Here is a 7398-nt window from a genome sequence, read left to right as displayed (position 1 = left end):
TCACTGTTCTGGCACTTCTCAGTAGGCAAACAGCAGCTGTTGCAGCAATTGGTTCCAATCATGAGCTTTATTGAGTAAAAAGGCAAGCAGCCGCAATGCCTGCAGAGCAAATGTCTCAGGACATCTTAACCAAATGGTGGGTGCAATTCAGCAGGCAAGTAGCAAATCATCAGGAAAAACTGAAAGTAAAAAGATTTAAGTGAGGTGGGAAAAATAACATGCATTGGGCAGGGGCTATCTCCTCAAATGCTTTATTGTTGTCCATGCTGTGTAGACAAAAAATTAGGAAACAGGTTTGTTTAAGACGTCCTCAGAACCCCTTATTTTGGTTGTGCAGAGAAAACCTATGTCTTATAATTGCTATAGTGATTCTGCTATAGCAGGGGTCTGCAACCTGTGGCTCTCCAGATGTGCATGGACTACAATTCCCACCAGGCCCTGCCAATTGGCCATGATGTCAGGGGCTGATGGGATTTGTAGTCCATGAACATCTGGAGATCTGCAGGTTGCAGACCCCTGTGCTATAGTCATTCGGCACAGGCCAAATATAACCAGTTCCGGCTCTTTTAAAAAGAGTTTGGGGAGTGAAGTTCCCACAGAACTTGCCCCCCCCCCAACACTTCTGACCCATTATATTTACCTGAACCAGCAGGGGCGCACTGCCCTAGGGACGTTTCCAGAAGCTCATGTGATTCTAGTCATGTGACTTCGACAATTAACTCTTGCTTGACTGAATGAAGTGGGCACTTGTAAAATCATATGTACTGTCAAGGTTGTTCACATCATTTTTTGAGAAGATTCAGCCATTTGCAGTAACTCTGATTTAGATTAGGTGCTGATTTGGATTAGGATAGTGACATGCAGGAGGATGAGGTTTAAACCTCTCCCTGCCCATTTCCCTGACCATAGGGAGCTAATAGTTGCTTAATTGAGGAAGCTGACATGTAGTTATATTGGAATATCTGCAGCCCTCAGTGTGTGAAGACCTGCTTCCTGGGGCTTTTTCAGGTCATGAAAGTGGCATGGGAGGAAGATTTGTACCCCCTTCTACTATACATTGTTATCCCAGATCAGGTTGATGTGCACCTGCAGAGTCCAGTGCTCCAAGAACAAGCCTGTGATCCTACTTGCATGCATTATCTGGGGAAATTTAACATGTAGTTAGGCACTAAGAATATCTGCTTTAGAGAATGACTTGCTCATGAGAGTTTCAGAATTGTTAGTATACTTCTACATGGCTTTGACATCTGAAATGTAGTTCACGGGTAACTCATGGCATCATTATTTTTAAAAAAGTATAAACAAAACATTTTTACATATTTAGAAGACATCAAAATATATAAAGCAACTTCAGAATGAGCTAGAGCTGAATTTTGGTCCACGTGTAACTGAAGACACCCTGGTTATTAGGGAAGTCTGTAAATAGATGAATTTACATCAGCAAATTTTGAGAATGACATTTATTTTATCAGAAGCAAGTATTTCTGTACAAAACATATTATGCAACATGATGGTTGGCATGCTTTTTCAAGGGAAAGAGAGGTTTCCAGGAACCACCATTTGTGGTTGCAGAATGCAACTTTACTTGCTAGAATTTTTTTAAATAGGATTCTTTTATATGTCACTCCATTGTTTATTTGGAAAGCTTCTGCCAGAGTCTTAACAAGAGACTCCACTGCATCCATGGGGTAGAGACAGATGGCAATCAGGTGTGACCAAAAGTTCTAACAAAGTTGCTTATTAAGTGATAATTGGGCCATGTATATATCATGTGAACAAAGACTGAATCATACTTAGTGTGATCCAGAAAAGAGCAGGTCTGCACCAACAGAATGTGGATGTGTTTGTGTGTTACCAGGTAGGTCTGAGTTCCACTTCTCATTTGGATTGTGGTGATGGCAAGCAGTGATTTGGCTTACAGGCTGCTGGGTAAAGAGTGAAGACTCTTTATCCAGCACTCATGCCACCCTGCTAGTTGTGCAGTGGAAGAATGATATTTTGTGAGGTCTGTCCTGGACCTTCCTTGCTAAGGGGCAACTTGAAAATGTAAGCAGGAGGAGAAATCCTCTTACCGCCCATGAAATCCTTACCCTTATTTTCCAGTTGACTTACCCATGTAACTCCAGAAGTTCTGTGCAGAGGGAAAGAATGGCTCTGAAAGCTAGGGCAGAAGAGAAGAAAGTCTGAGCAAAGAGAAGCTTACTTAGCTCCCTCCTACGTTTCAGAACGGAAACAGATCAGAGTCTCCCAGTTTGAATTTCATGATTATTTCCCTTCTGCAGGTGTACTCACTGTTTCCCAGGCAGACCTGCTTGCAGCAAAAGTGGCCAGACAAGTACTTGTCCCAAAAGGCTGCTAATATTTAAGAATGCCTCCTTTGCCTGTGTTCTGTTGGGCATGAAGAAGATACTTTGAGAGTTCCTTATTTGGCCAAGAAGAGGGGAACCTGCTTCCTGCCCATCTTAGAGATTAGTCTTTTGTGTGTGTGCTATGGAAAAATCTGATTTTCCTTAGTACATAACCTAGAAACTGACAAAGGGTCCCAGAGGATGTGTCTGGTATAGTTCTTTGGTTCAATATGAACTACGCAGAATGCTTGTGGTAGAATTTGACCAGCGTGCGTTATAAGATTGGATAGAGGGTACTATATTTATACACTTAATAGTTGTACACTTTCTTCAGAGGTAGGGTATAATCTGTAATTCTTTGTTCTAAACATGACAACACTATCTTTTCTATTAGTGAGATCAATTGAAGGGACAGAGAGCGAGGGATGGAAAGTCAAGCAGAGGCTGAAGATTTATCTGCTGTCTTTAATTAAATTGCACCATGATCATGAATTTAGACTAGAATCCCTCTTGGAACAATGAAAGGTTGGCTTGCTGCCTGGGTTTATCCAAACATCCTCAGATCTCCCATTAAACCCTTAAATAAGAAAGTAGTCTATCTTGGAGAATCTACCTGAGCAATCGATTGTGAAGTAAAAGCTATTTATGGCCTAACATCAACCCCATTACACGAGAGACTGGTAAACATATATATATTATATATATAGAACAATGTCAAGCAAGAACTTCTTAAAGTTCCTGCAAGATTTGAGTTGCATTAAAGATGCATAAGTCATTTAGAAAATAAATTCACCTACGTCTAAGCCCAGATACATAACTTTTATGTCAGTTTAAATGAAACTTTGGGTAGTGCTCAGGGAAATAACCGGATGAATGCGTTCTAATGCATGGCAAGCCACTGTTAAGAAGTCTTTATCATCACTCAGTGCTTTAACCAATCACGAATTGTGATAAGATGCCCAATGACGTCAATCTGCTGCTGTGGACTTCTGAATATTGCAGTTCTTTCATGCATTGATCGGCTAACTAAATCCCATTTCAGCGCAACACTACTGACATCCTCTTATATTAGCAGTACTGTGGAGGTCTCAAATGGCTCAAGAGGGAAGAAACTGTTCAAGGTGAAATGTATCATTCAACCCCAGCATTTCAAACAAGAACAAATGAGTGGTTTGGATAACGATGGACACCCGGAGGTGGGGTTGGTTGCGGAAGAAAGTGAAGATGAGTTTGAAGGGAACCTTTCTTCTCTCCCACACTGACACATTAGTTATGGCCATGCAGTATTGTTAAACTAATTGAAAATTAATGAATGAGACATATTTTGCCATTATAGTCATGAAAACTGCAGCAGCAGTTACAGGATGAATCTGCCTTTCATTTAAAGGAGGGCCATACATGCAATGTTCTCAGAAATTCACTGTGCTATGAAATTAATTTTGTTACGCAAATGAAAGTCACACTGGAGTAGGCTAATACTGATTACAGTGTTTGTGATTCATTTTGTTAATTTATTTCATAGACCCTTAAGAGCTGCAGTGAATTTGAAAATGTCGTTACCAGGCAGACATGATTTGCTCAAGCTGGAATAATCCTATAGGTCATTTATTTCCTACGAGACATATTTTGGGGGACTGAACCACTTAAAGACAGAGATGAGAAGTGGTCCGACTGAATCATTCACCACATTGATCGTTCTCTGCCCATACAAAATTGCTGTGGTGGGAGAAGACGAAGCTACAACTATTCTTCTAGAAGAGTTAGCTTCCTATAGGCAGAGAGAATTTGTATGTGTGATTCCTCTGCCTTTATACTATTTGTTTACATGGACCCAAGGGGATCTTTGGTGCCTGAAAAACCCCATTCCAAACCTAGATGCAGTACAGGACATTGGTGGAGTACAGAGGCATCAGGCCTCCTCTTGTGTGTGCATCCCTGAATTTACGGGCACAGCCACCCTGGTTCCAAGCCATGAACTTTCACATAAGTACGGCTCAAGCTCCTCCTTGCAATTCCTTCATGATGCTTGAGGGAGGTGTGCCATTTCCTTTCCCCCAAGCTGTAGTCTGTGGGTCAAGGACAATAACACTACTCAAAGGCTTCCTGTCCCCAGGTCTGGTCTAAGGGTTAACCCTTCAGCATCCAAATGATGCCGGAGGTTCACCTAAGCTGTACTGCACACCATTCAAGCGACTTGACCCACAGTGCTACTACCATCATGGAATACCAGTGCCGAGGTGTTATTAAATCCAGTGGATTCCTTTTTGTCCCTTTCACAGTAGAGTAGTGAAAAACTGCCCAGTCCTAATATCAATCTACCCAAGAGGAAAAATTGTCATTGGCCTCCAAAAGCATGATTAGCTAGTGCCCATTGTGAAATAAAGAGAGGTGGTCAAAAAGAGAAGGGGTGGGACATATGCCATCCTTTATATGGCTTTCATTCTCCCTACCCCAAATGCATCACAAAGGAGAGAACATCATGATATCTGGCTTTCCCCTAGCCCACCAATTGACGTAAATCATCTACTTCCCAACTTTTCCTTGCATTGAGGGTTCGGGAGTTCTCTTCTGTGGACCTTGTAATCACCTTCATGTACCAGTGCAGGCTTCAGAGAATAGGAAAAAGGGAGCAAAAAGTAAGCAAAGGATGGGGTGTGATGTGGGGTGTATTATCTGCCTTTTCTGCAGTGGAGATCATCTGGGATGGTTTCTGATTCTTGGCCTTGCACAACAATTATAAAGTGTGCCATCAAATGGAATCTGATTCATGTTGGCCACATGAAGTTCCACCTTGTCAAAACAAGAGATGAGTAGAGGTTGCTTGACATTGCCTTCTTCTGCATAGTGGCCCCTGCCTTCCTTGGTGGTCTTCCATCCAAGTACAGACCTGAACGGTGATGAAATTAGGCTGGGTGTTTTACAAAGGGGCTAAGTAGGTGATCCAGCAGCATATCCAGGCCATGAATCTAGAGATAGACTGTGCGGCTCATCAGCTTGTTGTAACCCAGGGCACACAGATAGGAGGCAGGCAAGAACACAGACATTCAATGCATGTGCAGAACAGGAAGTGTGTTGAAGTAGATTGTAGTTCAGCATCAGCAAGGGAACTCAGTTATAGGGACTGCCCAACAGAAAACAAAAGCTGACTTTCACAGACTTGCCAAGAGGAGGTTGAAAGTCAGAATTAATGCTTCCAGTTGGTGGAGGAGGTTTGTCATTTCTCCAATTAGAGAAGGTTGTGAGGGACTGGAGACACAAAAGGGCGTTCATAATTAGTACATTTGAACCAACACTGGCTGCAATGGAATCTTTGGTAGAAAGAAAAGTTGCCTGTCCTACAGTTCTGAGCATTTGAGTGAAATCAAAATATACAACATAATAGCCATGGTGTCTTAGATGAGCTGGGTTGAGTTTACTCCACTGAACCTTCATTATGGCGAAAGGAACTAGAAAGACAACTCAGTGAGGAAAGATACTCTGATTTCAACAAATTCTTTTGCATGTGGTCAGCCAAAAGCAGGTTTCAGGTTTGACACAAAGCCAGTTTTCATCTTCCCACTTAATTCTCATTGAGAAACAAGGTCAGTCAAACCCCATAAGTAAAATAGGATTCCTTGCACAATATACTATTGGTTGATAAGAGGGCTCTTTTTGGACAAAGACATGACATTGTTTCCATGTCCAATAAGAGGGATTTTGACTGACAGTATGACAATTAATGAATTCTCCATTATTCAGGCATAATTAGATTGGTTGCACAGCATTGTATTTTGGTTTCATTGTTCTCAGGGAAAAAAATTAAGACTGTCAGTGTTATCTTCCCTTAGCCACACATCATTAGATGAAAGGTAGTGTTGTTGTTAGTTATCTGGATGAAATGCAAAGTTTCTGCTGAAGGCAATAGTACCTTTGGCTGAAGTGCGTGGGTGGGGGGGGGGAGAGAGAGAGAGAGAGAGAGAGAGAGAGAGAGAGAGAGAGAGAATGCTTTTGGGTAGAAAGCTGGTTGATAGAATTTTTAGAGACTTATCCAAAATAGGCAGCATTGATTGTTGGAAGCCACCCTGAACCTGATCGGGTTGGGAAAGGGCTGGGTCTGTCTCTCTATTTGTCTATCCATGTACCCATCTATCGTCACTTACAGGTTAATAACGAGGACAAACATTAGTCCAGGATATTGTGTTAAGTGGAATCTCATGGGCTTTTCCTCGAGAACTCAAAGCTAAGGAATGTAACCTTAAACAATATAGCTATTGGCCTCTTAAAAATGATAGACTCGTGAAAGGCACAAATGGAAACATTGAAATACTGTTCAATGTTTTCCGAAGGGCAGTTAATAAAAATAAAGTGTCACTAACATCACTGGGAGGATGGCCTATCTGAGAGACTAAGGCTGCTTCCCTGCAGGGGCCATTCCCTATTTCCCTCTTGTCTCAGCTGCAAGAGCAAGAATACTCTTTGTGAAAATAATGAAAACCAGAAGTGCTGCATTAACCAGCCATGATGTGTAATTGTTACAATTGAATTGAAAATGGCTCCTAAGGTAATGCTTAGTTGTACAAGTCAACAGAAAGGCAGTTACGGTTGACTTAGTAGAACCAGTGTATTTCTCTCAGGCTCTGTGCCCTTGTGGCAGAGTGGAAAATTTTAATGGGATAACCCTTGGTTTACAACCTGGTACTCTGCTTGGCCCCAGTTCCTGCTTGGGTACATCGTTTCATTAAAAAGCAAGCCTGGGGTATTGGGAGATTACATCTTTATCAGGTTTGATCCAGGGATGCCACCTCCTCAGTGTTTCTCTACTGAGGAGCAGAGGCGTAGCTAGGGAAAATGGAGCCCATGGCAAAAATCTGAGTTTTCCACACACCCCCCCCATACTCGTATGGGAGGCTGCACTCCCCCACCACGACCAAACAAAGGTGGGGGGTTTTTTTGCACCAGGTCATCTCAAAGTCACCATCACATTATAGAACATGCCCCAACTCACAACTCTGGATAAAAGCCAGATCCAGATGATTTTAAACGAATCCTCATGAATTCATACAATTTTTGC

The sequence above is a fragment of the Sphaerodactylus townsendi genome, linkage group LG07, assembly GCF_021028975.2.
Source record: "Sphaerodactylus townsendi isolate TG3544 linkage group LG07, MPM_Stown_v2.3, whole genome shotgun sequence".
Lineage (NCBI taxonomy): Eukaryota > Metazoa > Chordata > Lepidosauria > Squamata > Sphaerodactylidae > Sphaerodactylus > Sphaerodactylus townsendi.
The sequence above is the reverse complement of the archived record's forward strand: the minus strand, read 5'-3'. Positions refer to the sequence as shown.